The 27,476-nt window shown below is 42.1% G+C and overlaps 1 long non-coding RNA gene across 1 annotated transcript; it reads left to right on the top strand.

Moving 5' to 3' along the window:
* Nucleotides 1–12,329: 12,329 nt before the first annotated feature.
* On the top strand, nt 12,330–26,626 carry LOC144141862 (uncharacterized). The gene is made up of 5 exons (XR_013316722.1): nt 12,330–12,464; nt 13,793–13,920; nt 13,993–14,090; nt 23,428–23,535; nt 26,457–26,626. It is a non-coding gene; the product is annotated as an uncharacterized LOC144141862 (long non-coding RNA).
* The last annotated feature ends 850 nt before the right edge of the window (nt 26,627–27,476 follow it).

The raw sequence follows: 27,476 nt of genomic DNA, 5'->3' as shown, positions 1-27,476 counted from the left end.
TCTTTATAGGAACCTCCAAACGCAACGATGGACAGCCAACTGTCCTTGGCTGGCACCCTCTCGATGCACCCATCTTCTTGTGGCTTGCCTTCCGCCGTGCCACATGCTCCACGTTTCCAATCTCGCACTTGGAACGCTACGTCTTCCTCCATGGTCTGCCGTGAGACATTTTTATCTTTTCCATCTATCGTACTCTCCACATTATCGCCTCCTGCAGTGCGCGTGCATTCCATCTCATGTGCGGCGGGTTGAATGCTCTCTGTTTTTCCGACGCTACTTTGCACGAGGCGGAGCTGGCTCTGCCTGTTGTTTCCGTTCTTCCAGTTCTCTTTTTTCTCCCTCAAACTTTTTCTGCTCTTTCTGACTCTCTTCTTCAATTATTCGAAATGGCTCCTCTATATTCAACCCGAGCGTTTGAATTAACGATAGCACTTTTTCCCAATCCATTCTTCTAAGCTGGCGAGACACGTGACACTGGGCCTATCCTGGCAGCTGATATGCCAAGATCCTGGCAGGCTTGCCAATTATTAATGTCACGCGTCCTGCCCGCCAGAGAAGAAGGAAAGGGGTGAAGGCTTCAGAAAAAAGATTTATCATAAAGGAAAGAAGCTTAAAGAGCAAAGAAAAACACACACGCGAACACACTAGAAAACTCTCCTATGACAGTTCTGCCTGACAACCAAACAACGTCCTTGCAAGATATGGCATTACAGGCGAGGCTTACGAAGATCATGCGTGTTGACGTGAGGAAATCGCCGGGCGCCGCGAAGAGCCGGTACCCGGGTGTGGTTGTCGTGTTATTGGCAAACTGGCGTAGTGAGCCTGGGATGCCGGAAGACGTTGCCGTTACCAGGGCCGTTGTAGCACAGGACAACGGTTAAATGCCGCTGACCGAAGAGGTTCCTCCGTCGGTGCTGGAGCTGCCAAGACGTCGGTTGGTGGAATATCGGGAGGCTGAAGCCGATGCGTAGTCAGCCCGCTCCCGCCCAGGCTTGTGTAGCGACGTCGGTTCCTCTGGTCGCATCACCATTGGCTTGGCTGTTTCGGAGCCTGGTCCCTTCACACCACACCTGCATCCATCCCTCTTCCACTTTTTTTTCTCTTCCTTGATCTCCTTCGGCGTTGTTGCGGGGATTGTCCTTGACTCATGACAGTTGTATATGTGTATATATATATATATACATATATATATATATATATATATATATATATATATATATATATATATATATATATATATATATATATATATATATATATATATATATATATATATATATATATATATATATATATATATATATATATATATATATATATGTATATATATATATGTATATATATATATATATATATATATATGTATATATATATATATATATATATATATATATATATATATATATATATATATATATATATATATATATATATATGTATATATATATATTTGTATAGGGTTTGGAAAATGAGGGGCTCGTTAGGAATTACAGAAAGAAATGCCGGCAGTCTAAAACGCCAAAGAAGGCATAGGGGAATGGTTAGACTGTTTTTTACCGTTAGTGATGTTACATTATTTTTTATTAATAATGACATGAGAAAGAAAGAAAGAAAAACACACCCCCAGAGTGGGGACCGAACCCACGCCTTTCGATTAGATATCGAATGCCTTACCGATTCGGCTATCTGGGCACTGTGTTCTCCTTCACTTTCTGGGGAATTTATATTTAGTAGGACTGTACCTGACGCTTGAGGGTGGTAGCCATTTCAACTCAGACTACCCGGGGAGAAGGGGATCTTCTTTTCAACCCCCGGGGCGTGCCGCGAACGTCTACAGCCGGTCATAAGCGGTTAACTGGCGCGAAACCCTCTTATGCTATCTTGGCATCAAGGCTGCCAGGACAGATGCCCTCGCTAAGCTTTCGCACGGAAATAGGGTTTGGAAAATGAGAGGCTTGTTAGGGAATACAGAAAGAAATGACGGCAGACTACAACGCCAAACAAGGCATAGGGGAATGGTTAGACTGTGACGTTACATTATTTTTTATTATTAATTACATGATTAAGAAAGAAAGAAAAAATCCTCCGTCGCATGCCCCCGCGCAAGGTACACGAGTAAATGCAGAGCATTGGGGGTGGTCACGTGACGTAGGTTGTGGTAGTTGGCGGTGGTAGTTGTAGTTGTTGTTGTCGTAGGGGTTGGGTAGGTGGGTTGCGAGACGAGAGAAAGAGAGACGAGAGACGTGAGTACGTAACGTGTTATTTATTGCCATTGTTTGCACCCCACCCTATCTGTGGGGCAATCGGTTGGATCTTTGTTATTATTCTTTTGTTTCTTTTCTTTTCTTTCTGATTATCCCTCTTGGGAGGGCAGTGCGCCATCGTCGAAGTTCATAAGCAATAGAAGCAACACCTTCAACCAGTACCGCGACGAGAGCCAACGTCAGCGTTGCAGTACCAGTTCAAGACATCATGCCATCCTCTTCAACGAAGGCGGCAGAAGACATTGCGGCGAGACGGTGCTCTGCCGACGCCGAACGCAAGCGTCTGAAGCGCGCTGGCGACGCCGAACTTCGTGCACAAGAAGCCGTGGCCAAACGTCAACGTCGTGCCGCGGATCCTTCGCTCGGGCAACGAGTATATTCGTAGCGCGCGCAGTAGAGGGAGAGGAGGTAGCACTTGCTGCTGCAACGCCTCTTTCAGCGCCGGAGCACGCGCATGCGTGCCCGCACCTGTTGTTAAGAGCAAGGAGGAGCGGGGGAGGGTGCACGCGCTGGCTGGCTGCGGACGCCGACTTACGGACGCATAACAGCGTGAGGTAAAGAAATGTCCTGCATTTAAAACTCGCGCACAGAGGGGGAACCAAACCCACGCATTTCGAATAAATCTCGAATGCCTTACCAATTCGGCTATCTGAGCGACTGTGTTCTCCTTCACTTTCTGGGGTATTTATATTTAGTACGACTGTACCTGACGCTTGAGGGTGCTAGCCAGCACTACTCAGACTACACGGGGAGAAGGGGACCTTTTTTTCAGCCCCCGGGGAGTGACGCGAACGTCTACAGCCTGTCATTAGCGGGTAACTGGCGCAAAACCCTCTTATGCTACCTTGGCATCAAGGCTGCCAGAACCGAGGCCCTCGCTAAGCTTTCGCACGATAATAGGGTTTGGAAAATGAGGGGCTCGTTAGGAAATACAGAAAGAAATGCCGGCAGTCTACAACGCCAAAGAAGGCATAGGGGAATGGTTGGAATATTTTTTACCGTTACTGACGTTACATTCTTGTTTTTATTATAATTAAATGAGAAAGAAAGAAAAACACGCGCCCAGAGTGGGGACCGAACCCACGCCTTTCTATTAGATCTCAAATGCCTTACCAATTCGGCTATCTGGGCGACTGTGTTCTCCTTCACTTTCTGGGGTATTTATATTTATTACGACTGTACCTGACGCTTGAGGGTGGTAGCCAGCGCAACTCAGACAACACGGGGTGAAGGGGACCGTCTTTTCAACCTCCGGAGCGTCCTGCGAACGTCTACAGCCTGTCATAAGCGGTTAACTGGCGCGAAACCCTCTTATGCTACCTTGGAATCAAGGCTGCCAGAACCGAGGCCCTCGATAAGCTTTCGCACGATAATAGTGTTTGGAAAATGAGGGGCTCGTTAGGAAATACAAAAAGAAATGATGGCAGTCTACAACACCAAAGAAGGCATACTGGAAAGGTTATACTATTTTTTACCGTTAGTGACGTTACTATACTTTTTTATTATAATTACATGAGAAAGAAAGAAAAACACGCGCCCAGAGTGGGGACCGAACGCACGCCTTTCGATTAGATCTCGAATGCCTTACCGATTCGGCTGTCTGGGCACTGTGTTCTCCTTCACTTTCTGGGGTATTTATATTTAGTACGACTGTACCTGACGCTTGAGGGTGGTAGCCAGTGCAACTCAGACTACACGGGGAGAAGGGGACCTTCTTTTCAACCCCCGTGGAGTGTCGCGAACGTCTACAGCCGGTCATAAGCGGTTAACTGGCGCGAAACCCTCTTATGCTACCTTGGAATCAAGGCTGCCAGAACCGAGGCCCTCGCTAAGCTTTCGCACGATAATAGGGTTTGGAAAATGAGGGGCTTGTTAGGAAATACAGAAAGAAATGCCGGCAGACTACAACACCAAAGAAGGCATACTGGAAAGGTTATACTATTTTTTACCGTTAGTGACGTTACTATATTTTTTTATTATAATTACATGAGAAAGAAAGAAAAACACGCGCCCAGAGTGGGGACCGAACGCACGCCTTTCGATTAGATCTCCAATGCCTTACCGATTCGGCTGTCTGGGCACTGTGTTCTCCTTCACTTTCTGGGGTATTTATATTTAGTACGACTGTACCTGACGATTGAGGGTGGTAGCCAGTGCAACTCAGACTACACGGGGAGAAGGGGACCTTCTTTTCAACCCCCGTGGAGTATTGCGAACGTCTACAGCCGGTCATAAGCGGGTAACTGGCGCGAAACCCTCTTATGCTATCTTGGCATCAAGGCTGCCAGGACAGAGGCCCTCGCTAAGCTTTCGCACGATAATAGGGTTTGGAAAATGAGGGGCTTGTTAGGAAATACAGAAAGAAATGCCGGCAGACTACAACGCCAAACAAGGCATAGGGGAATGGTTAGACTGTGACGTTACAATTGGTTTTTTATTATTAATTACATGAGAAAGAAAGAAAGAAAAAAAATCCTCCGTCGCATGCCCCCGCGCGAGGGACACGAGTAAATGCAGAGTATTGGGGGTGGTCACGTGGCGTAGGTTGTGGTAGTTGGCGGTGGTAGTTGTAGTTGTTGTCGTACGGGTTGGGTAGTTGGGTTGCGAGACGAGAGAGAGAAAGACGAGAGACGTAAGTACGTAACGTGTTATTTATTGCCATTGTTTGCACCCCACCCTCTCTGCGGGGCAATCGGTTGGATCTTTGTTATTATTCTTTTGTTTCTTTTCTTTTCTTTCTTATTATCCCTCTCGTCAGGACAGTGCGCCATCGTCGAAGTCCAAAAGCGATGGAAGCAACACCTTTAACCAGTACCGCGACGTGAGCCAACGTCAGCGTTGTAGTACCAGCTCAAGACATCGTGCCATCCTCTTCAACCACGGTGGCAGGAGACAAGGCGGCGAGACGGCACGCTGCCGACGCCGAACGCAAGCGTCTGAAGCCCGCAGCCGACGCCAAACTTCGTGCACGAGAAGCCGCGGCCAAACGTCAATGTCGGGCCATGGATCCTTCGCTCGGGCAACGAGTATATTCGTAGCGCGCGCAGTAGAGGGAGAGGAGGTAGCACCTGCTATTGCAACGCCTCTTTCAGCGCCGGAGCACGCGCATGCGCGCCCGCACCTGTTGTTGAGAGCAAGGAGGACCGGGAAGGAGGGCACGTGCTGGCTGGCTGCGGACGCCGACTTGCGGACGCATAACATCGTGAGTTAAAGAAATGCTCTGCTTTTAAACATGCCCCCAGAGTGGGGACCAAACCCACTCCTTTCGATTAGATCTTGAATGCCTTACCAATTCGGATCTCTGAGCGACTGTGTTTTCCTTCACTTTCTTGGGTATTTATATTTAGTACGACTGTACCTGACGCTTGAGGGTCGTAGCCAGGGCAACTCTGACTACACAGGGAGAAGGGGACCTTCTTTTCAACCCTCGGGGCGTGACGCGAACATCTACAGCCTGTCTTAAGCGGGTAACTGGCGCGAAACCCTTTTATGCTACTTGGCATCAAGGCTGCCAGGACCGAGGCCCTCGCTAAGCTTTCGCACGATAATAGTGTTTGGCAAATGAGGGGCTCGTTAGCAAATACAGAAAGAAATGCCGGCAGTCTACAACGCCAAAGAAGGCATTAGGGCAAGGTTAGACTATTTTTTACCGTTAGTGACGATACATTCTTTTTTATTGTAATTACATCAGAAAGAAAGAAAGAAAAACACGCGCCCAGAGTGGGGACCGAACCCACGCCTTTCGATTAGATCTCGAATGCCTTACCAATTCGGCTATCCGGGCAACTGTGTTCTCCTTCACTTTCTGGCGTATTTAATTTTATTACGACTGTACCTGGCGCTTGAGGGTGGTAGCCAGTGCAACTCAGACTACACGGGGTGAAGGGGACCTCCTTTTGAACCCGGGGCGTGACGCGAACGTCTACATCCTGTCATAAGAGGGTAACTGGCGCGAAACCCTCTTATGCTACCTTGGCATCAAGGCTGCCAGACCGAGGCCCCTGCTAATCTTTCGCACGATAATAGGGTTTGGAAAATGAGGGGCCAGTTAGAAAATACAGAAAGAAACGCCGGCAGTCTACAACTCCGAAGAAGGTATAGGAGAATGGTTAGACTATTTTTTACCGTTAGTGACGTTACAATACTTTTTTTATTGTTAATTACATGAGAAAAATAAGAAAAACACGCGCCCAGAGTGGGGACTGAACCCACGCCTTTCGATTAGATCTCGAATGCCTTACCAATTCGGCTATTTGGGCGACTGTGTTCTCCTTCACTTTCTGGGGTATTTATATTTAGTACGACTTTTCTTTCTGTCTTTCTCACGTAATTCATAATAAAAAAACTAATGTGACGTCCCTAACAGTAAAAAATAGCCTAACCATTCCCCTTTGTCTTCTTTTGCGTTGTATACTGCCGGCATTTCTTTCTCTCTCTCTCTCTCTCTCTCTCTCTCTATATATATATATATATATATATATATATATATATATATATATATATATATTTATATATATATATAGATATATATATATATATATATATATATATATATATATATATATATATATATATATATGTATATATATATATATATATATATATATATATATATATAGATATATATATATATATTTCTATATATATTTATATATTTTTTTACATATATAGATAAAGAGTATAGTATAGGTAAAGGTCGAATAACACCATGAATAATAACAAAGGTTTACTCACGTAACGCAACGGACTTGCCTTTACCAGACTGCAGCTACATGATTTTGCTAAATCTTGTAAACCGAATGCGACGTTGCGTGGGTTGAGCATCGCCATGTTGTGATGCAAAATTGCTCGTTTGGTCTTTCGCTTCCTCTCCCAGAAATCAGCTCGCCGAGCATTATCCGCCTGTTAAACTTGAGTGGCGAGCCGACCACAGCTCAAATCGCTTTGGTACCATGAAACACGCACATAATGAGGCCAGGACCTCGTTTTCATTCGTGCCGGACGAGGCGTTCTTCCTTTGCCGACGCAACACGAGTCACGTAGCACGAAACGACTCAGCGGCACATGCCTGGGCCGGCAGGTTTGGGCATCGCGGGAGTGTAGCTGTTGGCTACCTATCAGCTCTGCAGCCTCTCCAACCACAGCCGCTGCCGATCAGTTGAGCAGAACTGCCTTCTAATGGCGTCTCGTGCGCAGTATTGATAGCAGTCGTGGCCAGTCATGTGATGTGCTGTAAGAGATGTGGTGCAGCTGGTTGTAAATGAAGGTGAAATTACGGATGACGGCACAACCGCATTAGGAGATTAGTAAAGCGACGCTTTAAAAATGAACCCCGAGCAACGGCTCCCGCTTTTCTCATCGAAGCTAAAAGCGAAGCAGTCTTGAGGTGCAGGTTTCAGAGTGCAGTAGAGATGCCCAGGTGTTTACAATTGTTCTGGAGCCCTTTACTACCGCGCGCCTCATAGCATGTGTTGCGTTGGCGCAATAAACCTCATAATTAATCAGAAAAAATGCACACCATACAAAGTTTTGATTCCGCTTCACTGCCGTTACGCGACAAGTCTGGAGGTACAGAAAGATGCAAAAATGTGGATACTGTCGATGCTTAAATTAGGCTAGGAAAGCGTGCGGTCTTAACGGATTTCACTCATGCTCTTTATCCTAAAATCATGTTTATGGTTCGGAGGCCATTCTGCCTTTGCAATGCACCTTTTACGTTCAAATGATTATTGAATCCGTTTACCTTCGCTCAAAAAGTCAAATTGTCTTAGCCATATAGAGGAAGTCATCTAAAGCCACGTTAGTGTATCGATGGCAGACTTGCCCTTTTTTTCGAGTAGGGTTGTAGGGATACTTTCGAAAAGTCAGCTTGCGCTAAAGCAAATACCCATCCTTACCCACACTGGCGCTGACTCTGGGTTAAACCCGCGAACCACGACATCAATGCCAGGCAGGGTTACATGTTCCTCGCATATGAAGGCTTCTGCATGGAGCTAAAGACATGCGTATCTTTGTATGGCTGGACACAACACATTCTTGACGGATGAGTTTTTGATTACGTTTGTTCTAATATGGGGATGATACAGTTGTTTCATTGCCCTAAGACACATACGATGATGGAGTTTGAATTATCCTATAGGACATTTTTGTTTTGGTCGACTGGTTCTGTATGAACAGTATTTTTGTTAACACATCAAAAACAAAGTTATTATGTTTTCGTAGCCCGCATAAGCCCCAGCGCCGCCTTACTCTTTTTTTCTCCGTGGTACTCAGTGTTTCGGTTGTTCCTGCTGCTAACTTAATCTTGTACGCGATTTTAATTTCCTAGGTTTGATCTTTGACGACACATTATCCTGGAGTTTGCAAATTGAGCAGGTGGCTAAACGGTTGCGTTAGATTTGTATATGTTTGTTTTCTCTGAGGTCATGCTGTGACGTTTCCGTTAGAAAAATGGTGTACAATTGTCTGGGTGAGTCAATTAACAAATATTGTATGACTTTTGAAGGTTTTTCTTACGCTTACAATTACACGTTATAAACCGAATAATAATTAAAATTGCTGTTAACCATGCATATCGTAGCTAATACCATGATTATGGTCTCCAATCTACTATGTATTCCTTTGACATGTCCCTATGCCAACAGTGTATTTTTTATGTATAATGAAAAATTATTTTCAATAATTCAAAGTAGTGAGTAATAAAGTAAAATCACTACGTTACACTGAACAATTCGTCCTATCTCATGTTTAAAGCAATATTGGTCAAAGAAGTCGCCGCTTCTTTATTTCTTTTTATTTTATTAAGCTTCACTTTGACCCCAATATTCCTAACGTCACCACAGCGAAACGCTTGCTTTGACTGTGCTTGAGCACAGACGCATAAAGTTTCTTAATCTTTCACACCGTGTGTTAACCAGTTTGTATTTCTTGCTGTGTTTGAACACCAACCTTGGCATTCCTTTATGTAACGATTGTTGTTTTTTTTTCATTCTTTTCTTTCTCGCGAAGCTGCCTTAATCGCAGTGTTTTCTAGAATGTCTTGTATGTTACCGCACTTGTGTTCCTATTTATCGAGCTTGTTTTTATATGTTGAAAATGGAATATTTTGTTTTAAATGGCGATATGTGTATTTATTATATTGAATCACAAACTGTGATTCGCTGGGCTGCTCAGCCACACACACAAGCGACCCCCACAGGCTTGTGCGGGCTCGATCATGTATTTGCATATGTACAGTGAATAATTTATTATTATTGATTTTAGTATTAGTAATAATAAATTGTTACTGTTTTTATTATATTATTATTATTATTATTATTATTATTATTATTAATCAATCAATCAATCATGTTTGTTTACGTGCTTTACAGCCAGAGGCCTGAGTGCTGGCGCATGGATAGTTATATAAAACAAAATACAAGGAACAAACAAGCGACAAGACACACACAAATTGATGTAGTGAAAATGACAGAAATAAAGCACAGGCGGAGCCTGGGTACAGGTAAAAAAATAAAAAGAAGATGCCTATGTTGCTGTGCCTGTCGTAAAGGCCACACAACAGGCAGAGCAACAAAGTTAGAAAGTAATATAACAAAAACAACGGCAAGAGTGTAGGGACAAATGATAAGACGAACAAATGGCAGTAAACAGTTTCAAAAATAGGCAACTATCAGTTGGGTAGACAAAACCGCAGAAAAACCAACTAAAAAAAAGACCGACATATCATAGATGTTTAACATACTGTATTCAACCGCGCTGTACTGTAATTTGTGAAGGATTTCTGAAAGATGTCAAGGCGTTCAAAGAAGTGGTTGTAACAATTCTGTATTCTGCGCACAGGAGAATGATTGGAGTGGCGCGCAGCGGTCAAGAACGGGCGATGCGACCTGGTGGTACACTAAATTCTAAACAGTTAAGCAGGTCTGCGCAAGAAAGGTCACCATGAACAATTTTGTGAAGAAATGTAAGGTCTGCAAGCATACGTCTGCAGTTCAAGGAAGGGATGGAAGGAACTATGGGTAAGTCAGAATCAGGATGAAAACTGTTTTCCAATGAAAACTTCTTCTGCACACGTTCTAATAATTGACTGCTAGATTTGGAGATGCCGTTCCAGGCAACAGAAGCATATTGTAACGGTGGTATACATATTGCATTGTATAGCATTAGAAAGGGATCTGGAGAAGAGAATTCCTCTGTAATCCGACACACATTTCGAAGACTTTGGAGCGCTCGCTGGGTGACGAGCCTAATATGAGGAGAAAATAAGAGGGTACTGTCGAAAAGCTCCCCTAGGTCACTAATCTCTTTAAACCTTTGCAGAGGAGCTCTCTCAATACTGTAGGAAAACAGCAGACGGTGGGTTTTCCGGCTGTAGGTGACAACCTTTGTTTTAGTGGGGTTTAAAATTAGGCAGTTTTTTCTGCACCAGACCGATAATTTCGACACATCCCTCTGCAAGGCAGAGCAGTCCTGAACACCACTAATGTGCCTAAATAGTTTGGAATCATCAGCATAGACAAGAAAAGAAGAGTTTGTTAACACTGTTGTCACATCATTGATAAAGATAGAAAACAATAATGAACCCAGCACAGAACCGTGAGGTACACCACTTGTTGCAGGGTAAACACTAGATTTTTTGTAGTTAACATCTACATAAGAGGACCGGTCAAAGGGATAGTTGGACAACAAGGCAACAAGGCTTGCGTCTACACCGGACGTAGCAAGCTTGTTAATTAATAACTGATGGTTCACCGCATCAAACGCCTTACTGAGGTCAAAATAAATAACGTCTAACTGGCCATTTTCACAAACTGCAGCCGAAGCCTGTGTCATAAAGGTTGCAAGATTTGTGACCGTCGATCGACCCGAGAAAAAGCCGTACTGATTTGGTATCACAACGTTCTTGACGCAGGCAGCAAGAACTTTGTGGAGAGATGACTGAAAGAGTTTTGAGGCGACACAAAGGAGTGAGATCGGGCGATAGTTAGAAACGGCTGACTTATCAGCAGACTTAAAAATTGGAAAAATTCGAGCGATCTTCCATGCACGAGTAAATTTGCCGGAAAGTGAGCAGTTATTATAAATGGATGTTAAGACAGGCACAAAAATGTTGCCGTAAGCCTTCATGAGGGCTGCTGGAATTCCATCTACACCACAGGAAAATATTAATATTATTAATATTATTATTACACTTTTTCAAAAGGTTCTCATTCTTACCAGCGCGTAACCACGAGCGCGTATTTGCGATTTGCTGAATCGGTCGTCTTTGCCGCTTACGAAAGCTTGCTAGCTATCACTTATGTCTTATTAGGTTTGTTTTCAATATTGTTTCCCTCAATCAGTTTGTTCCTAAGCCCAGAGGAACAAAAGCTTTTAAATATCATAAGGTTTTTGTCTTCACCTTCAAATTTAATACGAAAAGGTCTTCAAACCTCTGGGCCCATCACTGGAGAATCGCATAAATTTTTAGTAAATAGAGAGTACCTTTATAATGTTACCTTTTTATCTGAATTATGAAAATAACGAATTAAACTTTAAGTATTTCGGTTTTCTTTGTCTCTTTCTGGCGTGCTTCTTGCGGTACAGTAGACTGGGAAGCGTAGCTTGATAATTTGGCTTTAGCTTCACCCTCAAATCCAACTGCTTCAACATGTTTCTTTATATACATTTGTGATGACAACAAATCCGGCTTCCTCTGCTTCTGAGACAACGCACGAGATATTTCACATGTCAGTGAGGTCACAACAAGCGATTTTGACAAAGTGTTAATTTATAAGTAATATCACTTAACCTATGCCGATTTAAAAACTTCACAATAAAAAAGAAGGGCTACACTGAGGTTAAATGGCCAGTGACCTTCGAGGTACTGGTATGGATGCATTCTTCGGCTAAGGCAGACATTCTATATTTCGCTATTCCTCCATTGTGTTGCCATGCAATAGACACACGCCAAGAAGGGACGGCTGTTGTAGGGTTTTGTTTCAGCTTGCAAATTTAAAGAAAACCTTTTGTTGCGTTTCGGAGAGAAATACCCCATCGCTATTTCGCAGTATTAAAACATGATAAATTTTAGTGTGGAACTTTCTCGGTGACAGAAAGATGAAGTTCGCTGTAGCTCTACCCACCTGTGTCGCCCTAAGTTTTTTACAGACAACGACATGTGCACGACTGACGTACTTGCCAATGGTTGATCTGAGGATGGTAAATCCAAATCTGCGGTATTTTTTTATGTTTATCAAGAAAAGAACATTTTGTTAACAGTTAAATATTGCTAAATTGCGCCTACAAACGCTGTTTTTTTTTACTTTTTGAGGTATTCAAAGCAGCGACTGGTGAAATGTTTTCTAGCCAAAGGTTCAAAACGTATGGCCCTTAACGTCATTGTAACAACCACGTGCTTCTTCTGAGATAATTTTTTTCATAAATTTTATATAAGCATAAGGTGACAACACTTTTGAATTATTTAGTAAGGTTCTTCTTGCACTCAGAGATTAGATTTCTGACAAATTTAATTTGGATAGTGCAATAAGTAGAAAGAAATACAAAGTTTAAAAACACCGTTGCCAAACCGAAGTAGCATTGCTTTTGAGTGCTGACAAATATACCCCACGAATATAGCTTGCGAAGAAATTTCCCATTTTGTATTATACTCAAAATCAAGGCATTCTGACCAGTTTTTTGATACGCCGAATTTGTCAAAATGTAAATTTGAAAGCCAGCCACATACCTAGTACAAATCTCATTTATGCATTTTACCTTTTGGATTTCGAGAATGTTACTGCAGAAGTAAATGTAAAAATGTCCCCCCGACGACTTCACAATTCTGTGTTAAAAATGAACCTACAGCCCCTATTTGAAACGAAATGATGCCAGCTTGCTTATTAAATGTGTGTTGACGGCGTCTAGGTGCGACAAAGTACTCTATGTAGTGGAAATTCCTGTTTTAATTATATCAATAAAATCATCCCTACTTAAAATAAAGTAACATTACGAAGGCGCAACCTTATAGCAAACATGCAGCCATGAGTTTGTTTACTGGTATGGCTTATATGTTCTATAAAACACACTAATAAAAATAACGTTGCCCCCTAAAGTAGCTCTTCGATTGTGAAATTTGTTTCAGAATATGTGTGCTGTGGCGAATAAAGCATGTATCAAGATCTCGGATGAGTAAATTTTGTCATCCCAGTTTTTTATTCATTGCATGCTAAGGGATCCCTCAGACGTAAATTAACTATCACGTCTGCAAATTACCTCTTGCACAAAACTACAAAAACAATATTGCCCTAACAGCATGTTGCTCGGCTAGTTAGTATTGCATTCTAAGAAAAAAATCGGCGTAACGAACAAAACTATGCGGAGAGACTGCAGGGGCAGAGATTCCTAATTGGTGCTTGTTTTCTCCCGTCCTCCTTTGGCGATTTACCGTCCTCTACTCGCAGTTTTTACGAAAAGTGTTCTCCTGCAATCACACTCTTAAGAAAAATCTGTTACCAATAGCGGTTTAAGTGTAAAATCTCATTTTGCAGTTTTTAAATTTTACTGAGTACATCTGGACATACGTTGGAACCACTCCCAACACATTCTGTAAAGTGGATCATGTGGTGTATGGTATATACAAAGAGGCAATGTTCTACAGAAACGTATCTGGTCTAAGGTAAGTTTCCACTTATAATCGGTATGTGTGTGTGTGGCTGAATAATTACAAACGTATCCTCTTTCAACATAGGAGAAGGATGTACAAAGGCACCTACGTTGACACAGACACGGGACGTTTCTCTACAAGTTATCCATATGGCCCCACTGTCATGCAATTGAGTAGCCCAGGTAGCGTATTCTTTTGTATTTTTATTACGACAGCACAATAGCAAATATTTCCTCCTTTCTTAGCAACTTCTCGTGTGTGGAATGGCGGGGTATTATTTTTTTTTTTCATTGGTTATCACGCAGGAATGAACTTCAGTAACTTTGCTGTTGCTGCTGATGGCATGCCTAACATAATAGGGTTCCCTTGTCGGAATTGTCGAAACTATGGTACAAAAATACGTTCGCCTCACCTTGAGACAGCGCCAGAAATTAATTTTATTGTGATCTACAGAAGAACACGATTTATTAACAGAGAGAAAAAAACTTTGATATAAGATTGTATAAAAAACTTGCAAATGTTCGAAGCGGCGACAATTGCCGAAATTAAATTGATCGGTTTGGTACGGCCTACTGTGCTTTTCATATATTCACCGTTAAAGTAGGAGAGAGTGGAACCTCCGCCTTATACTTTCAGGGATTTTTTTACATACTTTTGTAGAAATATTACTTCGTTACTCTAACAAAGCTGCGGTGTTTGTAAAGGTTCATTTATATTACCTCCGGCGTTGTGCACGTACTACCTCTGTTACAGAGGATTGCTTGCATCCAAAGAATGCAGGCAGATCATAGGAACAAAATATTAAATGTAACAAACACCTTCCAGAAGAGAACTAACCAATATTTTCAGGTTTCTAGCAGTTTGACTGCGGCATTCTTGATTGATAGATTGATTCTAGTGTTTAACGTGCTGACGCTACAAATGGGACGAGGCGCGCCGTAGTGGAGGGCTGTAGAATAAATTTGACCATCTGGAGACCTTGGTCAAATTTCGACCTTGGTCAAATCTCAAACACATTGGCGTTTTCTTTTTTCGCCACTATCAGAAAAACGGTTGCCGCAGCCATGTATAGAACCCGCATCGTTGGGCTCAGCAGCACAATGCCATAGCCACTGAGACAAGGCGGCGAGTAAGTGCTGCTGTTTGAGTAGCAAAGTGTAGCATTTTTGTCCCTTTTAAATCCTGCCCTGTTTAAAGGCACTGGGAAATGTAACTATGTAGGCTTCTCTCGAAATTCCAACGAATCTGCGCTCTAAGTTCGCCTTCTAAATTTTGGTGCCTGCCGAAATTCGACGAATGCTCACAACTAACCAGCGAGCAAGATTTTCTTCTTCAGTGGTGGGTAATTCTTCATTAGTCACGAGTTTGTATCAACCACATTACGGAACAACATAGAAATGCGTACAAGAGTTTCTGCGCATGACGATATCTCGCAGCTCACTAATCAAGGTGCACGTTTCTTGTCGCCTTTTGTGAAAGCGATGTTTCTTTAAGGTATTCTGTTGAAGTTGTCCGGGGGACACATGAGTCGTCATAAATTAGGGCTTTTGTAGAGGCTGTGTGAGCTGCCGTTTTATTGTTGTAAGAAAGAGGAAATTTAGGTTTTCAGAGCAATCACATTGAGTGCAACCCACTCCACCACCCCTAATAAATAAATGCACATAGTGCAATCTTGCAACAAATTTAGTCTATCTTCCAAAATTTCTCCATTTTTCGTGCTAATTGTGCTTTGTAATACGCTGATTTGGCTGTCGATTATGTTTTTGATCAAAACTGGTGTTTTGTAATTAACGTGTCTATGGTGTTTTTGTTCGAAACTGCAAGTAAACTAACTTCAAACAATGGGTGAAAATCTAGCTATATAACATACTTAGTTCATTATCGCGGAACAAATAAAACCACAACAAGGAACGACACGTACAGAGCGCAGCGCTGCTTCCGCGCTGATTTGAAATAATGAAAGTTCACCAACTCGCCCAAATCACAGTCCTCTTGAGCATTCTTAGGTTGACAACCAAAACGTCCTTCATTAAGTGTTGTGAAATATATTATGTCGCTGAGATTTGAATTGGATATGTTTGGCACACCAGTCTAATTTTAGAGAATTTTTTTACGTTCGGTCAGAATTTTTCGATGTTCTTTGCAACTACAAGCTGCAAAAAAATTGCAATTTATTGCTCAGTGTCTTTCACGGAACTAAAATAGCGGCCTATGAAAGCTAGAACGACATTTATGTGTATGTGGGCTTAACTCTGCTGTTTTTCACACATTTCACTTTAGAGCAGAAAATCCCCCGCCTCCAATACACAGGCTGTTGTTTTATTTTGTTCTACGTTGTGTAATTGCAGGGAGAATATTCAACATGTCCTAAAAAGTACTCTTTTTACTTGGTTTAAAAAAATTGCAAATACCATACTCAGTAATAAACTAGTAGTATTCTTTTTCAATTGTGTTTTAAGTTCTTATATTAGAAAATATAATGTTAGACCGGAATGAGGGTGACTTATATACAGCCTTGGCTAACAATTACTGGCTTGTTAATAAAGGTTGTCGTTTTTAATACAATTGGTCAACATAGTTTTTACAAAATATTCTGCCATCAAAATTATGCCGTAGGCTCGTTGTGCCCTTATGTGATGGACTGTGCGTCCCTCTACCCGCGGGAGCAAAACTACATAAACGTCCGGGAAAAGGGTAGAAACGGAATTTCTACGCAGGTAAAGGGAGGGTTAACCTACTTTTCAGACAAAATCACACATCTCCATGCGGGCACGATGCCGAGGTTGCGAAGCACTGGATAGGAAGTTTTGCATTGCCTATGTGATGAGCATCATCGTCCGTGCGTGCTGATGCACTACGGGTTTTAATTGATTTTGAGGTGCAGTAAATGCCCTGTAATTGACAAGCACCACAGGAAAGACTATTCGCGTACACGTACCTCGCACCCTCGGCATTGTTCATGGCGTGGAGATGTTTGAGTGTATTGGCCTGTTTTGGGCTAAATTGACGCGAATCATCGCGCATTCAGTGCAATAATGAATGGAGGAACGTATGTGCACTGTATACATATACAGTGTTTTATTGGCGGTACTGGTGGTACTTTGTGACGAGTTCCGGTTTACGTTTCGCCTTGACAATCACGGCCTTGTGATCGGCGAAGTGCATGGACAGTGGTTTTTTGAAAGGGCTAGATCGCAGTTGGCAAAGACGAGGTATCCTCACGTTCCCCTGATGGCCGTCGGTTGATACCGGAACGCACTTATATACACATTGCACCGCAGTGCCCTGTCGTGTAGCTGGCTGTAGTCACTGCAGTTTCAATGTGATTGCAACTGCTTTTTTTCGCGAAGCATTTTTGACAGTTTATGGTTTTTTTTTGTTTTTGAGTTTTGTACCCTTTGAAATTTTCGATCTTTGCTACTGCAGTTCTCGGCACTCTTCCCAGATGGCGTGCGGATGGTACTACCGTGAGCGGCATTCTCGATAGATAGCTTACAATGCTGTGTGAACTGACAACTCCAGACAACGGCACGGACATTGCGAGGTCCTAACGGGCTTCGCCCTAAAATGGGCTGCAGGCATGAGGTTCAAAACACAGCCGTGTGCAGTGTATTTAAAAACGAACAAATCTATACTCGAATATTATTGGAAAAAACTCACGCATCTCCACGTTATTATTCATGACGAGTGGGCGAAGCACTTAGGATCGTTTGTAGCGTAAATCACCCCTTGCATTTCCCACTCGCGCATGTAAACGAGAGACAACGCGTGTGTACAGTATATATAATTCCAATCAAATTCAATGTGATACAATTAAATTTATTTAAATCCAATCCAATCCAAAGCCAATCCAATCCAATGCTCCTCGCGCATGCGAAACACGGTGAACACGGACGCCAACGGACAAGCCACGGACGAAGCGAGGTTCTAAGGTGCTTCGCCTCTAAAATAGAACCATCCTAGGATAGGCAAAGAAGAACGCAGATGAAGGAGCAAAAGTACGACCATGGAATTTGTTCAAATGGCTAACTATAGAAACTATACCGTTCGGGTGCAGTATACCCTTTGTTACTTCTTGAATGATTCATTGTGCTTGTGCTCATTTCTTTTGCTCCTGTTCCTGCTCAAGGCTTCCTGATTTTAATGTACCTGCTCTCGGAAGTACGTATGGCGCGTGACCTCCCCATTTTTGTGTAACTCGCCCCCAGTATTCGGTCTTGCCACGATGACACGGCTCTGTTTGAGTCAGTGGCCGCACTTTTTCGCCGTCTCCATCTCTCTTCCACACGGTTGGTAGCGAGAGCGCTAGCTCTCATAAAAGAGAGATAAACCTAGGGTCACTCTATGCGCTTACATCTAACTCTTCTCCAGCGTTTTTTCACGCATGCTTCCTGCGTTTCTCCTAACGATTACTTTGCATACACTAAGACCGATTTCGCATGAAGATAAAAACTTCCCTTTGAAACGCGATGTGCGATATAAAAGAACAACACACGGCAGTGGGGCAAAATGAGGCCCCATAAAACGTATATCAAACTCCAGAGCACGGTTGTGCCGGCGCGACGTAATCTGATTTACACTTGCAGAGACGCGTTTTTTAAATGCGAATCCTTGGGTGTACATTAGGCGCAAGCGACGGTATTATCCACCCGGGGGTTCCCATTAGCTGTCATGAGCCATATAACACCAAAACGAACCCGAAATAGAGCGCTGCCCATATTTAATTGCCCAGTCACGTTAAAAACTATCACTCTGGTGTTACAGGTACACTCCACGTAGAAGCACATCCTCTTCTGCAGCTAGCTTCATTTTGAGAACTACATTTACGCTGTATCGCGCATTCTTAGGTTGGCCAATAGAAAAGATGGGGAAGCGGCGCGGCTCTGCGACTACCCGACATTGGGCGAAATATCACTTTGTCACGTTTTGCTTTGTCAACCGCTAACCACCCCTTAAATAGCGCTGGTTTTAATACCCGATTAAATATCGTTTGTTTCAAGGTTGTTAAGGAGTAAAAATATGCCAAGAAAGCTAAAGACAGAACGTTCTGCGTAAACAGTGATTACGAGTGTAATGGTGGAAACCTGCCCTTTTTGGAAGAAAGATCATTTCCCACATCACACATCACACATCAACCTATAGACCCAGAAGCTGCCGTAACGTCACAAAAGTTATCTTATTCTTAAGGCTCCTCTACACCACCCTTATCAGACATTCCCGTTCAATATTGCATACAGGCCAGAGAAACATTCCACTATTGCCGGGCAGGTTAGATTACACATCCGCCTGTTTGCTAACCTGCTTTTGTTAACTCAGGCCACTGGTATTGTGCCGTAAAGATTGAGCCGGGTTCAAGGAGCGATGGTGCCAGTTGTTTTTGAAAGTGAAAAAAAATTCAATACTTTTTGTATCTTCTGTTATCCATTTATTACAACGTTGTGCGCTATGAACACAGTCCAGCTGTTTTGTTTCTTTAAATATGTGGCAACTGTATTTTTACGGGTAATACGTGTTGTTATTTTGTGTCGGTTCCGGCTGCTTTTATTATTACTTCAATGAAGCAGGATACTTTATCCGCGTTAGCTAACACCGGTCGAAGATTTTTCCTTTAGTTGTTTCTTTTGTTTAAGAACTTTTGGCATGCGCATGTCCTGTAGCTTTCTCACGACAGGCCGGCTTCCACAATCTACTGTTCCTGGTTGGTTTTCGATGGCAAGTTCAACATAAAATTTGCCTTCTATTTACTGATAATCTCTTTTTCTCGGTCTCGCTAGGTTTTTAAATACCGGTAAGTGTCACTGGCAACTGCTAGGCGTGATTGCGAATCATTTAAATCACTCCTGCTTTTCTAGCAAAAAAAGGTCTCCCAGAGAGCGGCAGATACTTGAACTATTGTTAGACATGAGTTATTACAAAACATGTCCTGTACTTTAAGAGATCAGGAAAAAAGTTAGGAGAATGGCAGTTATCAGAAAAAATAAAAGAACAAAAAGAAGTCCCGGATATTCCGAGAAACCCCCGAACCGTTAGCAGTATGACATCCCAGCCCTTTCAAAAAATGTAGTCTTACATGGCCGCAAAATATGTGCACTGCCATCGGAGCCAATGGCATGACAATACTAACAAAGGACACTGGCTTCAGCGGCAAACAATAATGACCATGTTGGGTTGTTAGACGTTTCGCTGCCCGCGCCTACCTTCAAAGGCTTCCTACCCTGAACACTAAAAGGTGACTGCCTGCTTGTTTATTATGGTTTGCCGCCACTTCGGGCTTCCTAATTTCATTTCACTGATAATATTTGTATAGGACTAAGACAGACAGACAAACAGAAAGAGAGAGAGAGAGAGAGAGAGAGAGAGGGTGATAGAGAGATAGAGAGAGAAACACAGAGAGAGAGAGAGAGAGAGAGAAACATTCATTGTTGTAATGAGGGGAAGGTGTTCTTATGGCTTCCACCCAGTGAGAGTTATCCTTATTCCAAGACGCCCTGGTGTTGGCCTGCCATCCAGGCCGTTTAAACCAGTCGGCGCTGGTTCGAGAGCTCGGAGCTGGTCAGCTTGCTTTACCCGCTACTCATAGGCAGGGTTGGGAATTAGGGCTAGAGAAGGGTTTATTGGTACTCCCATACCTCGTGGTATGGGGCCACCAACAGTGCAAGAGTTGCAGGTGGCAGGGTATTGGGTGTGGTACATGGCGTTCAGTAGGGTGTTATGGGGATACAAATTCGTCTGGAGGCGCCGCAAAGTAGTTTCTTCATCGTGTGTTAATTGTGAATGACGAGGTTGGAAGCGACGATGGTAGCTTTTGAATTGGCTAAGCTTTCGATGTACGTGTGGAGTGGTGCTGGCATTTGGAACACTGCAGCCTTTCTTTGGATTAGTAACCATGGTCTAATTCAATTGTATCATCTAACAACTACTGCTGTGAGGCGTGAGTACGGGTTGGCGAAATGGCCTTTTTAAGGAGTCATTATTTCGGCTTTGCACTTCATTTGCTTCGACAGGGCACTTGATTATTATGTATATTATTTGCTTCATATACATTCCAAAACAACAGTTCACTACACAGCCCTCAGACGTCTTGCTTCTCGGATTTTTAATTAGAGAGTTCTAATGAGGTTCTCAGAACCCTATGAAAGTACAATCTAGAAAGCAAACGAGTAATAGTCGAGTAAGACAAACAGTTATTTTACCTGAATGTGGATTCAATAAAAAAAACCTGAGAAACACCTGCAAAACCCAACACGGAAGCTAGCACTGCAAGATACATTGTTGTAGTTAGTGAAATCCTGCAAATTTATTTTTATTATTCTGTCGCAAATTACTGGGTACATGAGGAAATAGCCGATCACGTTGGTACATTAGATTTGGTGGTATTTTGACCAGATACTGAGCCATGCTTATTTACCTTTGAGGTGTAGCGACACCATCGCCATCGTCAGCATCAGCGCCCTATCGTCATCACGGTGCCTGGCCAGCGTCAACTCTGCCACGCGAGAGATCGAGCACGACCGACTGCCTAGGCGGCCACTTGTCTACACCGCTCCTACTCCTGGCCGGGCCAACACTCTCTTAATAAATGTAGGAGCCCAACAACCGAGTCTGATCCCTACATATGCATTCGTGGGCAATTTCAAGAAGCACACGACATTCCCTAAAATGGAGAATTCATCATCATCACCATCACCACCAGCCTATCTACGCCCACTCTAGAGCTAAGGCCTCTCCCATTAACCTGTCCCTGTGCTAGCTGCGATCAATTTATCTTCGCAAATTTCTTTATCTAAACTGCCCATCTAACGTTCTACCGCTCCCTGCCACGCTTGCCTTCTCTAGGGACCCACTTTGTTAACATTAATTACGAACGGTTATCTTGCCTTCGCATTGCATGCCCTGCCCAAGTCCATTTTTTCTTAATTTCTACTAATATTTACTTAACACGCGTTTGTTCCCTTAAAAACTCCGCTCTCTTCGTTTTCCTTAATGACAAGAGACTGTATTTACAGATAGTATTAGCGGCATTTTGGAAAACGTACAGGAGTTCGTTAAAAAGAAATAACACATTTAGCAAGTGGGCGTGGCAAATATCAATTGGGTAACGCATTTTTAGAAAACTCACAAGATAATAAAAGTGGGACACTAACCAGACACTTGTGCGCCGCCCTAAAAAACAAGGTTTTCTGAATGGTTCAGTTACTGAACAACCTGTCGCTCTGCATCTCGGTGTATATTTATCAGGCATTTACTGCGTTCTGTGTTTGGTACTGCGTTCTTATCAATTCATGACGCACAACCGCTATAGGATGGTGAGAAAAACAGCAGCATTATCGAGTTCAAGGTTCAATATCTGTACGCATTCAAAATACAAGCAGGATATTAAAACGCAATGCTTTGGAAGAGACTCTACCAATCAACAAAAAAAACTCTACACAATTTTAAATTTCTTCCAATTTATCCGCGTTTCACCCTCCCAGTAGAAACTAGCTCCTACCCAATGGACATTCCCTACATTTTAATATTGTTTGGTTTCTGCCAATAGAAACTTGGCGTTACTGTAATATGCAACTATGGTGTGCGGAATGTTTAGGGATTTATCCGCACTGGCAGCATACCGTACAGCAAAAAAACAAATAGATTTGCCAAATGCGCGGTGTTTTTCGGCGCAATGGGTGATCTTACAAGCCGCAAACAAGCACGCCCCAGAGAGAACGGGGCTTGATCCACCAATTCAAAAAATATCACCTGGCTTTTTAAAAAGCATTAAATTACGCAGGCATAACCGGAAAGATGCGTACTCGGTTACGCATTGCAACTACAGGATAAAATACTTAAAGCGGGCCACTTCCACCCGTGTGATGGCACCACGCTACAAAATGTTGCAAGGAAAAAAAAGAAAATATATTTTTGCATATACTTTGCATGATGTCCCTCTATGATGCGGCCTGTAATGTTATTTAAACATGCGTATTTGCCTTCGGTGGCCTTTAGTTGCCTACGTCCGAAGAACTTGAAAGTTCTAACTCTGGATACCCCAAAAGATAGATTACCAAAAGCCAACGTGTCACCAAAAGGAATTTCAATATATGATGAAGATGGCCAGTTATACCCTTTCTTTCTAATAATTTTAAATCAGGCAAACACATTTTGTACTCATATTGGAGCAAACATAAACAGCAAATGTGAATATATATATAATGCCAGTGCTGCGTAGATCCAAAAAACATAGAAAAATTGATTGACAAATAAGTATTTGTTCTTTAGTTTAGGTGTACACAAAGAATACCTAAACAGCCAACTCCAGACATAGCTACTATAAATATTCAATTTTCAAAGCGCGTTCGAACAACGCAATGCGCCCGATGCTTCCTGTCTCTAGATACGCTTCTTAGCAAAGGAGTGTTACTAATTTTATCTTTGCACCTATTTTTGAACACGGTGCAAATATTCAAAATTTCAGAGTAAAACAGCGGCGTATTATCTAAGGTGATTTCATTCAGCGCATTTCTTCCTTTGTTACAGCCGAGAGGCAAGAATTTACTGAACAAATCGTTTACCAGGATACCGAGAGCCTATGCGGCATCTTTTTGACATTCCCTGACACCCCACTGTCAAATAAGTATACACACAGTAAGTAAATGTTGCGATATTTGATAGCAATAGGCGTTCGTTTCAAGAGTGTTTAGAAACACTTTTCACATATTTCGCCAAGAAAACCCGAAAATTGTTTTTACTTTGATTCCTCCCTCTGTGGTGCGATGATATACAAGAAACCGGAAGGCGGTGGCAGCAACATTCTGGAAATGCACACCTCTTCTCTTCTCTTTTTTTCTACTTTAGAAGAAAATAGCCACATGGTAGGCTCTGCACGATGTATTTATATGGCAACCATTAAAAAGCATCGTTTCTAAGCTATCTTATTTCCAGTAAACCACCTATTCTGCTACATTCATGAGCTTTTTCTGTACATCTCGTTATGTGTCTTATTAACTCAACCACTCGTGTGCGGTAATTGTTGAATGTTTTAACAGAATATTTCAATATACGAGTAAAACTTTTCGCCAGTGTGTATTCTTGCCCGTATTCACAAAGTGCATTCACTAAAACACAGGCTCAAAGGTAAAAGGTGCAAAACCATAGTTTAAAATGTGGTAGAAACATTCAGCAACACTCGCCCGCCACCGATAAAGAATTCTGTGGCTGTAAAAAAAATCAAGAAACTCCGGGAGCAAATCCTTTTAAAGTGTGTGGCTAGTTGAGATTGTAAAAAGATACGTCGAGGCAGATTTCAACAAAAACTTGGGTTCCAGCAACAAAAATTTTCGTTTTTCAGTTGAAGGAGAGCCTAAGTTGCAACAAAATTAATTTTAAAACGCAGATATCGAGATACCTATTGCGCGACCTTACGCAACGGTATTTGAGTTTGGATTCTGTATAAATATTTAGCCGTTTTTGAAGATAAGATTCTGTGCCTATCGTCGACGGACTCATCAGTCAAGTCGGGCATGCACCTTAACAAGGCAGTATACCTGATATATTTTACTGACATCTCCTGCGCTATATATTTATCCAAATGTGGTACAATTTGACAACTGTATTTTATGCTTCATTTGTGCTCCAAAGGTTACGATAATAATATAACTGCGGTACGGAAATTATTAGAGTGACCCTTAACAGACACGTAAACTTATCAAATAAATCAGGGCCCATTTTGTTTTGAAGCAACTAAAAGCAAAACAATAAATACCATGTCAAAAATACTTCCGATGCGGACATTAGTTGCTGTACCCAAATAATCTGAAAAGCAAAAATTAAATACCGTGCTAAAACATCAATCTTGAGTTTGGGATTCACGCGCGTCGGTTACGAATGCAGCCTGCATCCAGATAAACCACCACATCTTGACTCTGACTTACGTAGGTCGACGAAGCTAATGTGTTGACGTATTCGACCTCAAAAAAGGTCAATATACATGTATTGGGACAACGAGAGTAGTTTGAGCATTGTAATTATGAAAGCAGCATATCAAGCCAAATTGAATTCCGTAAATGTCTTCTTGACAATGTATATTTTCCAACGCTGATAGTGAGAGGGAGAAGCGACTGGTCCAAAGAATAAAATGTAAAAATTTCTGATGTAAGATTGTAATCCCCGCTCTGCAGGCCTCAGGCGGGATAGTAAATATCCTAATTTCAAAATGTAGCAAAGCACGCTTACCAAATATCACATAGGTATGACTAACAAGGGTGGTTGTACTGAGATCTTCTCAACCGGAAAGCGAATACAAAGACGCAAAAAAGGGGGCCATGAATAAGCAACGCAACGAAGCCATGACACCCCAATACTTTTCTGGGTCTAGGTTTCGACTGTTATTACTTCTGGACAGCCTACTTACCTCGTGACTCTAAAACATTCTCGGCCATAGATAAAAGCCACAAAAAGATAAAGATACCTAAAAATGCTGCATTCTAGGCGGCGCATATAACATGAAAAGACATTCCAGACAACTTAACAAGCCCTTGCAAACACAGAAAACTGCATTCTTTTTCTCCACGTGTCGTATCAGTCATTGCTCACCATTTTTCGCCTGTCAACAATCTTACACATAAAAACCTGTGCGTTATAGCATTGTATACACGGCGCGATTGTGTGCGACCCAGGTGTCAAACATGGGGTGACAATGCTCTGCCGCTTACAGCCATCTATCAGACATAAGAGACGAAAAAATAAAATTGGCATTTTTACTTTACAGAAAATGACGCAATGGTGCAAATAGGCGCGTTAGGTCTTTGGCTATAGAATACACATAAAAATTAGCAAGATATCGGTCGCACTCAGAAAATAAACCGGAAAAATCAACGCCATTCGCTCAACGTCCAATAAAAAGAGCAAAAAGAAAAACGGCCTTATTGCCTGATAGTATCGGATTTTCACCATGATATAGCAGCAAAGGTGTTAGGTGCAATTTCTCTGTTGTGGAGTTTTCAAGTCGCACTCAATGATCATTTTATATCTACTATAAACACCATTTAAAAGTACGTGGGTCACTTACTCAAACAAAATGTTTTCCCTGTGGTAAAGGCATCTTTCTTCTAAAGTGCCTAAAACGAAGCACAACTCTTACTCTTAGAAAGTTCAATATTGCGAAACTAAACTGTTGCATATTCTGTGCCTACATCACCATTTCGTTGCCCGCACGGTTGAGGCTTCTTGTCACCTCCCTCTTCCTCTCTTACGTTCCAACTGGATATAAGCGAGCCTGGCATTGACAATAAAGCGACATTCTGCTCTCGTACTGACTTTCGTAAGCTATGTTCTTCGGCGCGCCTTTTGGCGGCCCGTGTGATTCTACACAAACGACAGAATTTTATACACAAAAGATTCGCCTCTGGTGAATGTAGGCCGAAGGAGAATGCCAAGGTTTCAATCAAACATCCCCAACAACAAAACTACTTACTTTTGTAATGCGCAACGCCAATTGGTGCCTCCTCCAGTCGAAATCGTTTCGGACGCAATATATATGTTAATGAATGAATACTTTGTTTTTTTAGATAAGTATGACAGATGGACTGCTTGTGAGTTACGAATGAAGGGAAACAGGAAAGGCCCATACCACACTCCTGCCTGCTTCAGTGTTTTCAACGAGTTATGCGGTCGAAACACTTATAAAATCTTCGGTAAACAGTGCTCAGAATAAAATATATATATATAATTCCTCTGATGTGGTGTTCCTTCTTTTTGACAACCACCATCAATGTTTATTTCAGTGGTGCCCAATATTGTATGTAGTAAACAGTTCTCAGCTTTTTCAAAGGTGGTAATAAATTTTTGAATATTTCAATTTAGTGTGCCCTTATCTAGTTAGGCTATTTTTTGGACAACTTCTTTAAAAACCACATATATTTTTCAGCATGTTGCGCTCATTTCCGGTGCAGTATGCGCACTTTCTCGTCAAATTAGTGAGTCTCCGGAGTTATGCATTTATGTCATTGTAATCATTTAATATTACAGGGTTATTAACTTGTAACCTTATCTAAAAGATTAGTAGTACTTTACAAAAATCCAAAACAAAACTCTGTTTATATGTTTTCCCGTATTAAAACTTAGGTACCCTAAAGAGATGAAATGCTACAAATACTTTATGTGTATCTCACTTTGAATAAAAATAGTTTATTGTATTGCTCTTGAAGAGCAACTCTACGGTGGTGTATGTAAAGCTGTTTTTGTACAAACATTTATAATATGCATTTTAAATATTACGCATAGCCTCAAGCGCCACTCTATTGTGGAAGGAAGTGGACAAAACATTACAGTTTTGTTTCAAATGTGACGGCAAAGTAGAAATTTTTTTGCGGTGAGACACAAAGCAAGCAAACCGCCAAAATTTTAGCAACGCACTATACGCAGATATAAAGAAATTGTACCAAAATATACCATCATCACACAAGAATTGACCTACAAACAACTAATCACACATGTAAACGGTAGTAATGTAATTGTAATCACAAATGTCTGAGAACAGAAGTGTAAGCCCAAGGCAGCTGACAATTAAAAGAGGTTCTTGACAACTG

This window comes from Haemaphysalis longicornis, unplaced genomic scaffold, assembly GCF_048455015.1.
Source record: "Haemaphysalis longicornis isolate Haplotype H1 unplaced genomic scaffold, Haemaphysalis longicornis Haplotype H1 scaffold_6, whole genome shotgun sequence".
NCBI classification, from domain to species: Eukaryota; Metazoa; Arthropoda; class Arachnida; order Ixodida; family Ixodidae; genus Haemaphysalis; species Haemaphysalis longicornis.
The sequence above is the reverse complement of the archived record's forward strand: the minus strand, read 5'-3'. Positions and strand labels throughout refer to the sequence as shown.